The sequence below is a fragment of the Rhinolophus sinicus genome, chromosome 1 (assembly GCF_057876585.1).
Source record: "Rhinolophus sinicus isolate RSI-liver-muscle chromosome 1, RSI-T2T, whole genome shotgun sequence".
NCBI classification, from domain to species: Eukaryota; Metazoa; Chordata; class Mammalia; order Chiroptera; family Rhinolophidae; genus Rhinolophus; species Rhinolophus sinicus.
This window is the reverse complement of record NC_142501.1, coordinates 37,786,765-37,799,776: the sequence shown is the minus strand read 5'-3', so window position 1 is coordinate 37,799,776 and position 13,012 is coordinate 37,786,765. Positions and strand designations below refer to the sequence as shown.

At 37.0% G+C, this 13,012-nt stretch overlaps 1 protein-coding gene and 1 pseudogene across 14 annotated transcripts in view; one reads left to right on the top strand and one right to left on the bottom strand.

Moving 5' to 3' along the window:
* Positions 1-13,012, top strand: part of SOX5 (SRY-box transcription factor 5) — a 946,176-nt gene that overhangs the window by 265,650 nt on the left and 667,514 nt on the right. The gene's annotated exons all lie outside the window — the stretch shown is intronic.
* The window catches only part of LOC109449598 (hepatitis A virus cellular receptor 1 homolog), a 30,767-nt pseudogene continuing 17,804 nt past the window's right edge, over positions 50-13,012 (bottom strand).

Genomic DNA, 13,012 nt, shown 5'->3' with positions numbered 1-13,012 from the left:
CATTGTCTTCTGCAGTCAAGGGCGAAACCCTTTAAAGGGCCCCTGGGTCTTAATGCACGCCGTAAAGATTGTTCTCAAAGAAGATTTTGTCATTTGCTTGGTAGTGCACTGCAGCTGCATTTTGTGAAGTTCCAGTCTGAGGGTCATTAGATGAAAATTTCCTTATTTTTACCAGCTTTCTTCTCATGCATAAATATTTTTTGGTAACTATGACAGCCCAAATAGTAAGCAATATCATGGCAGTAATGGAGATTCCAATACAGGGGCATCCTTGGTGATCATCCGTGGGTTTTGTTACAGGCACATGTGAGTTTCCTTGTGTTGCCAAATGTCACCTGAAGGCTGTGCCACAGTGCCATTCCCATCTTTTGGGCCAGACTTTAATAGTAAGTTGGTCGCATTTGTTTCCTGTGGTGTGATATGCTGAGTCTCTGTTATCTGCGTTGGAGAAGATGCAGTAGTTTCTGTCTTGAGGTTCTATGTGGAAGTTGGCGTTGTAGGAGCAGAGGTGAAGACCCTAGGTGATGTTGCAGCACTGATGAACTTAGGTGGAGCTGGCTTAATGTTTAATAATATGTTGATTTTCAAATCATTAAACCACCCTGTCTGCTCAACACAGCAACAATACATGCGACTACCAGACTGGACTGCGTTCTTTATGTTTAAAGACACAGTCCCTTTTGATATGATTCCATTTAGCTCATAATACTTGTTCCTCTGAAAGGTGACATGGTATCCAAATCATCCGAAGAGATGATTTGAGCATGTATGCCATGAACACGCCCCCTTGGCCCCAGCACATGGTTGTGACTTCACTAGTCGTTGAGTAGGTGCAGGGTAGCTTGGCAGGCTGACCCCGCTTTCCACTTATACTTGAGAAACTACAGCATCTATCCAAAGTAGTACGAGGCTTGTGAAGGCTCTCCAAAGATACGGATGGTATCAGCCTGTCTCCAAGTGGCTTCCTCTTTGTATCCTTGGTTATAGGAAATCTGCTCAGCTAGTCTTCAGGTGGTTTTCAGTGACAGTTGTTTTACAATTAAGTTGGAATTCTGATGTGTTGGATTATCTTTTTTACCCTCATTCACAATTCTATGATATAGATATTGAGATAGAGGGAGGTCAAGTTATTTGCCTAAGGTCACAGTTAGCAGTGAAAAACTGGATTTCTGTCCCCACAGAACTCAGTGCCAAACTCTAGCTGTCTCCTAATTCACCTTTCATCCATGATGCTCTTTCACCCCAATCAACCCCAGAGAATCAAGTGAAAAAACCTCTTGGTCATTCCTTTTGGGAGTTTGCCTCCTTTTTGCTAACACAGCCCTTTTTCTGTTACTTTCTACTCACTCCCCCTCACACCATCCCCGCCATACCTGCTCCCCCACTTCAAGTTACTTTTGATGTCATGTCTTTTTAACTTATCTTTCCACTAAGTATTTATGATTTCGACTTCTCTATCTTTGCACTTGTAATTCTGTTTTTCCTCTCACGACTTTCTCATCTACAGTTGATCTTGCAAAATCAAATTCAATACCAAATTTCTTCAAAATTTCTCTATAAAGAACAAACAAAATAAAGTTTCTCTTCCTTGCTAATAATTTATTTTATGGAATTATAGAATCTAATACATGCAAGATGACACTAGACAGTGTTTAGGCTGGCTCAACCAGACAACCATTGCAAAAATTCCTTTATATCATTCTTTATAGGTCATCACCCAACTTAAATGTTTTTAGTGATAGGTGTTTATAACTTATCATACCAGCTTGATTCATTGTTGGATACCTTTGATACTTAGTTTTTCCTTTAAATAAGCCACATTTTCTCTCCCTGTAACAGCTTGTCATTGATCTTAGCTCTTTCATTTAATCTATTTTATTGATTGTATTCCATTTAGCACTTTGTAGTGTGTTAATTGTATAGTTCTCAAAATTCTGTCCCCTCCATAAGTCTAAAAAACCCCTGTTAGTTAGGAGTCATAATTTATACTTCTCTAGCTAGTTCCCTCAGTGCTTTGCATACTTCTTAGCACAGACTAGGTATGTAGTAAATTATTTAATAGTTCAATATATATGTGTACATGTGTGTATAAATCAAAATGCATTTTTCTAATATTAATTGTAAGGGCTAAAATAGTATTTTCCCTCTCACTTTCTAAGTTCTTCCATCAGGGCTAATCATCAAATTAACAAGAGAAAATCAAAGTTTCAATATGTGCACATGGGGAATTCACATAAGCATGAAAACTCTAAAGACAGTGAGGCAACACTGGGTATATAAGCCATTTTTGGACAAAGGAGAAAGGGGTGTACAGGATATTAGATTTCAGAAGTGAGAATGGGCAATTCACAGGTAGTTGAGGGAGAGGGGAAAATATATGACAGGAAAATTCTTGCTGGGCAACTCAGAAACAATGGGACACAGGTGGTATCTAACTAACAGACTTGGGGTCTTCCTGACTAATGCTAGAGCGAAGCTTCTTAAGATGATTAAGCCAAGCCTCCCTTCATAAAGCAAGTTTTTCTGTCTGAATCTCTGGGGCAGGAAAAGAAAAGGGTCCAAGATTTCTTTCTGAGTCCTGTTTCTTAATAAAAAGCTTAAAACCAATATTCCAAAATGCAACTTCAGGGTGGCAAAATTTTGGTTCCCTCATAACCTAGTAATTACACACAAGAATAATAGTGTCCAAGGGTAACTGGAATAATCCTCAACATTTGTGAAACTCATTTTCTCTCTTTCTACACATACACACACACATACACACACACACACACACACACACACACACACACACACACACACTGTTCCACTTTGAACATACCAAATGCCAAGTTCCTAAGATGTTAAGCACATTTTGTGTCATATTCTTATAACAAGTATTTCAGATATATTAATCTATTTCGTTCTTTCGGAAACACTGCCAGAAACCTAAATCTGTGACCTATTATTGAATGGAAACCTAAATTAGGATAGTAGCTTTGTCCCTGGAGAGGAGGTCTAGAAGAGTGGTTAAGAATGGAAATTTGGGGCTCACCAGTCCTTGGCTGCCATTGACTAGCTGTGCAATCCTGGAAAACTTCAACTACTCGTTGCTCAGTTTTCCCATCTCTAAAATTGAGATAATGGTACCTATTTTATAGCGATTTGAGCATAAAATGGACTGATGTATATAAAGTACACAGAGAACATATCTAGACCTCAGTAAATGCTATTATTGCTGAAAAGTACTCACCCGGTATCTGAAAAAAAAAAATCTTGTAGCTAGATAAAATAGGAAATAGCTCTGATGCCAAATTAGTTTAGTTTATTTTCCAAAAGTCCATAGACTTTAATTTTTTTCAAGAGAAATTTGTATGATTTTTATTTTCAGTGGAACAGCTAGTTCAAGAAAATTTACTATATGACTGGTTTAGCTATTTTGATATTATTAACAATGTTATTACAAAGTGGCTAAATAGTCCCCATTCTTGGCTTATTTCTAATTACTGAAGAATTTAAAGCTACAAATAAATATCACAGTATCAAAGGAGTTTAGTTTTATATGTCAATAATGACAAAATACTTATATGACATGTTATAACACTTTACAGTTTTAAGGTGCTTTTTATGTATTGTTATTTAACATTTTGGCATAGTAATTCTCATTTAGAGTTACTAGTCAAATATAAACCACATTGCCCGTGTTTCCTTTTGTCAGTTGAGAGGGGCTAAATTCGGGGAAATTTTAGAGGCCATGGACGAAATGCCAAATATGGCTTAGGTTTTAGGGTAGGGGTTTTAAAATAAAATTTTAAAATGTGTTGAGAACCACCAATTGTACAATTAAAATTATTGTCAACTGATTCCTTATGTGGGAGTCTGGTAAAAGGACTAACTAAAAACTGAAATTTGGGATCTAAATTATAGTTAGTGAAATCGATGGTCACCTGGAAAAACTTTATGTGTAATTCATGTGTGTGTGTGTGTGTGTGTGTGTGTGTGTAATATATGTAAATGTATATACGAGTAATAAATCTGGGAAAATATTATTTTGGGGAAATGTGGCTTCTCCAAAATACAAAGCATATAATCAAATGAGAAAATGATGGAAAATTCAATGATGCTAATTTGGAAATTCTGTTTTTTCTAAGGACTTTCTCTGACTTTTCAATAAACTTAAATCGCCCTTCTCTGCAGGAAAGAAATATGTAAAATATGCTTCCATGTATCAGGTAGTTGACCATGACTTTAAGGACCCACAAAGCAGAGCAGGCCACACAAACCTGTGAAAGCACTTTCCCTTCTATTCACACTTCAAAGGGTTAACTGAGAAGTACTCTATTGTATTCCTGATGGTTTTCTCAGCAGAAAGCCCAGTGGGCTCTTTCAAGGGACTCTAAACAATGAGCTCAGTGAAGCTGTTCTGTCTAATTACTCAAAGACAGGGATGCTAAAGAGGAATTAATGACAGTTGACAAGTGCAATTAATAATTATAGCAAAGCCAGGAGTCATGCAGCAGGCAGATGACAATAATGGGGTAACGGTACATGGCAGCTTTCATCGGTTTGTGCTGTGTTTGTGTGTTTAAAGTGAGAGGCTTTGTGCAAGATGGGCCACACTTCATCTTGACAGGGTAGAAACTATAATTCAGCAACTCTAATGGATAGTCGGTCATATTCTCCTATTCTCTTTCTCTCTCTTCCTTTCTTTTTTTTCCTCTCTCTCTCCTCCTTCTCCCCCCACGCCCTCCTTGCTTTTAGCAATTCCAATTTGGTGAAAGAAACATAGTATAAAACAAAACTTAACAGGAAAGAGCTACAGTTAGCTTTCACGATCAGCTGGTGACAAAGCTACTTAAAATTCCTGTTGGGAGCTGGAAGAAGGGGCCAGGGAAAAGGCTGTCGCAGAAGTGGGATTTCCATATCAAAGGGCAATCCTTTGGCTCTGAATGGTAATTAAAGTACCCTGATTTCATCTTCGTGGTCAAGTCATGAAAGGGGGAGAAATTAGAGAGAATTTTTCACTCCCTTCAAACTACAGAAAGGAAAGCTATAAATTAAATGAAAGTTGACCTAAAAGGTGTATAACACTTTAGTCATTACATCTAATAGATGCTATGATAGTTCTCGAGTATTTATTCAGTTTACATCTTCATTTTGTCCTGATTATGAAGGATATAATGTCTGCTTACATTTATTGGCCATACATCTCCAGCTTCATGAGTTTGCAAAGGTATCAGTTTTCATTACACTGCCTTGGCAGCCCAGTCATTGGGGAAGGGTTTTGAGCAACACCAACCTCTTTTAAAAATTACTTCTTCAGGTAACCGAAAGCATAAATGGACTTGTTCAATTTTAGACGTATGTTGGTATGACTTAACAAAAACTTGTATTTCAAAATGCTGAAATTTGACTTTTATTTGCTAAAAATTGTGCCTTTTCTTTCATTGATTGCTGGAGCTGTTTTACTGTCTCTTCTCCAATATTCCCGTTTCCAAGCTCATTGCTTTATGAAATAATTGTTTCAAATCGAAGCATGGGACTTATAAGCAGTTTCAAATTCGTTACAGAAGAATGCCACTTATATTCCGGGAAAGGAGAACTTAAAAATCTTATTCCATTTTTTTGGATGAGATGTTAAACTTGGACCTACCTCTCTATTCATTAAAGATCACAGAGCCTTTTTTTTTTTTTTTTTCCAAAGAGCCCAGAAGCCTGGCCTAACTCCAATGTAGATAATTACATTCCACCTACCTAATTCCCTAGCTGCCTTAATTGGAAACAATTCCACTTTCCTCTCCATTCCCCTTACTCCTAGTCCTTGTAGCTTCTTAGGCATTTCTCACAAACTACCACATATCTTCCACCCTCAAAGCACTGTTGTGGATTTGGGGAAAGATGAATTACACAGCAAAGAATTAGTCCTTAAAAGTTTGCTCACTACAAAACACGAACTACATATAGCTGAATTTGAACTCAACTTTTTCAGGTTTGTTGGACCCAACGTGCTAGGTGGCAAGCTGCTTTCATAATAAGAATTAGTCCATGCATTTTAAAAAACATGTTATTGCTGCTTAGGCTCTTCGGAGGCAAAAAAGGCCTATCCTTTATATGCAAAAGCCACAGATACATGTACAGTATATACAGTATATCTAGTATATTAAAATTTCATGGGGGCGGATATTAGGGAAGATTTTACTAAAACGTTTCATTTGGCAAGATGCTACTGATAAAAATATTGAGTGACTCTGATTTAGTCTTATATCCACCCTTATTTATTGATGATACAAGGGAAAAAGAATGGCAGAGGCCAGGAGGATCCACCACCATTCTTTTTGCCTTGCTTTCTTTTCTTGTTTCTCTTCATTTATTATCAAAGTCTGTGGAACAGGTGAATAACCAGTATGAGCTATTCTTCTATTTCTTACCTTCTCTTAAGCAATAGCATGGATGGGCCAATGGAATACAATAATGAATGACTGAGGAGTCATAAACACACACTAATCCAAAGCACTTAAAAGAACGAAGAGTAATCAAATTAAAGCCTAAAGGAGAAAGATCATAAATCACGTTAAGAATATATTAAACACTGACTTAAAATTATCATTGGAAAGATGGTAGGAGACATTAGTTTAATATATATTTATACAGGAAAAAGTATATACTATCTTCCAGACTTTAGACGCTAAATAAAAAAAATTAAAAGAATACTAATAGATTTGATATAGCGATACATTTTCTGACTTTCTCTTCCAAGACAGTATACTGACTTTGGGATATCACAAAACAGTTAAGAATATTTAAAAACTGTGCCTAGATGAGACCCTTAGTCCATCTAGTCTTGTACTGCGTACGAACACCAAGAATGTGTTGTACGACTACATTGTTACCTTGTAGGGCAAACAGACAATGTTGACAACACCCAAACAACTCACTATAGCTTGGGAAGCAGCAGCAGATGATGATGATGATGATGATGATGATGATGATGATGATTCCATTTATGTAACACTAACTCTGAGTTCTAAGCCCTTTACTTATACTAAATAATATAATTATCTCGAAAGCCCTGACGTAGTTACTATTACCATCATCCCTATTTTTATAGATGAGGAAATTAAGGCCACAGGTAGTTGAATAACTTGCCCAATAATTAATTTTGAGCTTAAGGATTACAATAGCATATCATATATATAGCCTTACTAAGACTTTATAATTCTTTCATGTTTACTTCCATTGCCTTCAGAAGAGTTAAATACCATGGTAAATAACAGAAAATGTGATACTACCCCTTCATAGGCAATGTGGGGTTTTCAAGGTTTTATGAAATAGTCCTTTCTATTTTCCTTCCCAAGACAAAGCATCTTAAATTTTCATTTTAAAACATGTGCCACCTTCCTTTTACATGATAATCCATTCTTATAAAATCAATCTTAAAAAGCTATCTTCATGGGAATTTCCCATTCTTCTTATGAATAGTCAGTGTGTTGTTCTTGGGTCTCTTTTGTTTTGCCTTTTCCATCTTTCCTTCAAGGCAATGAAAACCATAAATGGCTTGAGGGGACTTCCAGAGATGAATAAATACAGATTGTGTGTCTTCTACTATTTTTAGTTCTGGGTTTTTTAGCTAAGTTTTCGTATGTGGATCCTATGTCGATATAAGCAATCAATAAAAAAAAAAAAAAAAAAAAAAAGTAAGATCTTAGATCCTGTTCAAATTACCTGCAACCTTACAGAATAGAGAAGTAAAAGAGTAGGTACATACGTTTCTCCTATCATATCCATGAGGAGAGTGAAGGCTAACCTCACTTTCAAACAAAAGTTTGTGTCTGAACTGCTTGGTAGGGAACAGCACTTGCTTCCTGTTTCTTGGCCTTCTCTTTGTTCCCATTTCTGTCTCTTTTTTTTTTCCTTTTTTGTCTTTCTTTTCTTATCTCAATGTCTCTATGTATCTCTCTTGTTTCCTAGCTCAAGTGCATCATTTTCTGCTATTGTGCTTAAGAAACTTGGCTGCAGGGGCTCTGAAATGAATAAAAATGTAATCCTCACTGTGCCCATTGTGCCTTCTCATTTGTTTTTGCTGTATCGATTTATCAGCAGAGGGAAATTACTTGCTGGAAGAGAGGATGCCAGTCAGAATGACATTTATTTCATAGTACAAGGAGGCTCTCCAGCGTGTTTCCATGTAACCCAGATATTGGAGCTGTAAAAGGGCTTGTAACAAGGTTTAGTGCTATGATTAGATCGTGTGGAGCACCTTGCTTTCATAACAACAGGCACTCTGCAGGAGCTGAGGCCTCGGGTTATGGTCAGGCTTTTTTTTTTTTTAAGCATAGATACAGAATTCAACAATTCCCTCCCACCTAAACTATTTCTATTCCAAAAGCCAAATCTTGCAGACTTACAAGAATAAAAGAGGTATATTTTTAGATGCCTAAAGCCTTTACAATATCAAAATAAATGCAAAAATAGATGAAACACTTGCCTATTAATCCCCTTAACATTTTTTTTTTTCGCCCTTTCCCCTTTATTTTGGAGAAATTGTTCCATTTTAATTCACCAAAGCAAATCTTTTCATTCAGTGATTGTAAGTTACATGTGCTCAAGGCTACCAATTACCTGTGAAACCAAACACATTCTCTATGTAAAAACTAAGGCAAGTGTAGCGAATAGTAACAGCTACTGTTTTGGCTTTGATACTAGAGGTAAAATTTTCATAGGTCTTTGCCAGTATTCTTGTATGCCTGGCATTTAGGAAATTAACTTGTTTCATTGTCATCTTAATTTTACATAGAGCTAATAGAATTGCAATGTTTGTCATAGCCAGTTTTTCCTCTATAGAACCAGAGAAATTAGACTATTTTCTAGGAAATATGTTCATTTTTATCAGAGTATATAGGAGGTATTTCTTTCCCTCTTCCCTCACTGCTGAGATGTGTTCTTGTAATGCTAGCAGAGGCAAAAATGTCTGAGATTTGTAGAATAAAAAACAAATCCTAAACTTGTTAGTAAATTAAACAAAAATCTACACTTTTTTTTTTTCCAGCAGTATTTCCTTTAATAACTGGGTTTGCGATGTTGAGATATATTGGGCTGTGATAGCATAGATGCCTTGTTAATTCCTTTTTTGAATATTTGACCATCCCACTTCAGTAAAGACTGGGGTATGTATTAAAGTAGACTGGTACTTTCTTTCAAATGTAGTATTACAGTATAACAGAGACTGTCAGACCAGAAGATACAAGGAAATAAGTAGTAGCTATTTTATTACATTTTGTTAAATGTAGAAAGTGTTTCCTTTTTGGAATTCAAGGAGGTCATCTAAATATTGAGTGAGAGAATACAACTCCCTTCCATTCTAAGTCACATCTTTGATACATATTTTAAGACTACTGTTGTTCAATGTTAGCATGCTTTTCCCAGTTCACCAGACAAACATGAAAATTTTATCGGCTCCATAATAACTATAGGATAAGAATGAACCGCGTTGACTTCCTAAATACCAGGTTTATAAGAGTAGTAGCTAAGATTTCTTATTTCTCTTGAAGAAGTTCAGTATGTTTAATTATATAAATTTTAGTAGAAGTAAGTTTTTGTGTTGGTAACAGCTGGCTCATACAGGCTGTTGCTGCTTCCCAAACACAGTCTAGTTATCTCTTGAGTATTCCCATACAGAATAATATAGCTGCCAACTCTAGGAAATTTAGTCCTGGATGTTGATCTTTACTGTAATACTTAGATGTTAAGTTTAACTAGAAAAAAACTACAGGAATTATAAAGGACAAATGATCAGGAATCTGATTTTTTTTTTTCACATTCTGAATGGAAAAGGTCTTCAGTACAAGAGCCAATGTACAATACTCAGAACTGTGGGCCTGCCACTACTAAATGTCTTTCAATTAAAATTATTGGGAATGCCCAAGGGAAAGGTAGGGTGTTTCAATTAAACTTACGAGATCTTGGCATACATCCTCTGAATTGGGAATCTATTTGGGTACCTTCTGTGATAATTCTTAATGATATTATTTTGTACCTTTGAATGAATTGACACCCTAAACGACTAGGCATGATACTTTAAAAGCTAAATTAAAATGCAGTTTTGGAAAATCCAGTTGTCCAAGTTATTCTTTGTGGAGCATTTTGAATTCCAAGATGCTTCAGAACTTCAAAGAGAAATGCTGCTACCTTTAGATTTTTAACAAAACCCTACAATGGCTGAACCTTTCAGCAAATCTGTCAGCTTCTCTGTTTCAGGGACAACTGCAGTGTCATTTTCTACTCCTGCTGGTATTAATGGAAAACCAACCTTTTGACATGTTTAAGCTGTGCCTCCAAAGTGCTCTAGCTCTTGCTCGGGTAATAAAGGTTAGTAATCACTGGCTGCAGGTGATTTGTGACTTGGCTAAAATCCTTTCCATAATACCTGCTTAGAATAGGTTGGCATAAATACCTATGGTGTAAAATATGCTAAGTGAATACATAATGTTGAGGAAGATGCTCTTCATAAATTTTGACATACTTACCATCACAGTCTTTCAACTTCCATCCATGGTACTGGCAGCAATTTTATTCTACCGTACTTCAAACTAGAGGTGGTTTTGAAAATAGGCAGTTCAGATAGATTTCTGAAGTCTTATACTTTGTGATTTGACTATTGTTTCCTAATTCCTGTGATCTTTCATTCATTGAATTTAAAGGCAGTGTTTGGTCATGTTCAAAGTGGAGATATGCCTACTTCTCTATCTTAAGGAGCAGGGTTTCCTTGTGGTCTAAATATCACAGTACCATTTCCCGTTCCTCCATAGGAAATCAACTTGAATAGCAAGGGAAGTAAAGCACTAGTGTCAGAAGTAAGTACCAGAACAAAAGTGCTCTCAGAGTATTGAGTGAAAGAAAAGACCATTTAATTTGAATTTTTAAGGCTGAGATACTGAGGTTAAATGTACAAGTGTGGGATCTGTTTTATTTCAGGGAGGTGGTTTCCAGCTGCAGTGGTTCAGTCTAGGCTGATCCAGGGCCCGTTGGCCTGGTATCTCACCCTACTCTCTGCAATGCCATGTGATTCTGAAGCAACGTATGTGAACGTGCCTGGTTGACAGCTGTCAACTGTAAATGGCCATATGTAATGAGGAGTAAAGTTGTTGTCAACTGTCAATAGGCCATATGTAATGATGAGTAAAGTTACAGGCTGCTGTCTGATTAGATGTAAGATTAGAAAAAAGACACAACACTGAAACCTGTCCCCAAAAGGTCTAACGTAGGTATGATTGGGTGTGGGGGGCTCGTATTAGCCATCATTTATGTGCCTATATTCCTGTTTTGACTCTGTTTCTCTATAGATATAGAAAATGAATCCTGTTCATCAATACTGACTCTCATTTGAATGGGAAAAATCTTATCAACCCTACAAATCAAAGGCTAGAACCTGTGAGTGCACAGGGGAATATTCAAATGGGAGGGACTTTAATTTGTAGGGCAACTACAAGCCTATGAAAGACCTCTTTGTATTCACGCTCCCCTCCCCAGCATACAGAAAACATTTCATTCAAGACTAAGCATTTGATAAGCACTATTCTGTCCAGGATAATACGATGGGCAAGTATGAAGTTATTTGTTTGGGATAAATACTATTGTCAGTCCAGAGACATGATGGACCAATACAGCCATGCAGCCATTATTTGACCTCTTTCCTACTGAAGGAACATGCTTTTAACCACCGGTGCCACGAATGCTCGCTATTGTATGTCTTCTCAGCTTTTCTCTGGGCACTGCCTTACTTCAGTCACTTTAACAAGAAAGATCCTCTTAATAATTTCCTTTGTGACTATCATGCATTCACCAAAACAAAATATTCTTTAAAATATAAACAAGCTAGAAAGAAAGGCACTGTTGAGAGAGAGAGAGAGAGAGAGAGAGAGAGAGAGAGAGAGAGAGAGAGAGAGAGAGAGAGAGAACAACAAAGAAACTACAGTCAAAAGATGACCATGAAGGGGAGAGGATTAGAATGTGGTCCTAGCAAGGATAAACAAAAGAAAATAGAAGACAAAAAGGAACTTCCTATTTCTTCTAACAGAACAAAACAGTAGGTTCCAACTTTTTGTTTCCAAGTCCCTGAAGGCTACAATCTATTTACCTCAGAAATATTGGCTCTCTGATCATGGTGTTTGGAAAAAGCTACTCTTAAGAATTTTCTCTCTAAAGGCAAATCACTACATGCCAAATTCAAGCTCTCCTCTACAATCCTCCCATTCAAGTCCCTCAAAATGTACTTCCAGAAAATTCTGTTTTTGCTATTTCTCCTTCCCTGCAAAGAGAGGCTCAACACAATTCCTTCTCAATCACGTATTTTCCGACAAGCTCAGTAAAACTTCCAGAACAGTAAGCCCTAGAAAGACTTCTCCCAGACTCTAAACTTGAAGAGACAGTAGGAGAAATGGTTTTATAGAAAATGTCTCTGGCTTTTTTTGTTTGTTTGTTGAATTGCCATCAGGAACTCCTTATTGCTTCAGTGTAAAGTCTTAATATGCCTGTGAGGCTCTGCTTCTCTGGCCCCTGTAGAACTTCCTCAGCCTTCCTTATGTTACTCTATGCTTCAGCCATTCTGAGCTGTCCTTCTATTCCTCAAAAGCCCTCAGCTCTCTCCTACCAGTGGGCCTTAACACAAACTCTTTTCTTGCTTTCTAGGATGTTTTTATACAACTTCACCCTTTCTGAGTAAACTCTCAGTCATTGAACAGATTCCGTTTCCAGCTTTACTTCTTCAAGGAGCTTTGCCTCAGTCTGCAGTCTAGATCCCGTTCCTTATTATCCGTCCTCATATTACATTCCTTTCCACCAGAACTACCTCAGTCTGAAATTACATACTCATCTTTTTTGATTGGTTGATTAATGCTTATCTCCCTTTTTCAGTGATGAATTTCAAGCAGAGACTAGGCTTTTTATCCCCCCCCCCCCCTTTGGTGTTCCCATCTCCCCACACAGTGTCTGGCACATAGGAAACACACAGTAAATATTTTTTGTATGAAATGAATGC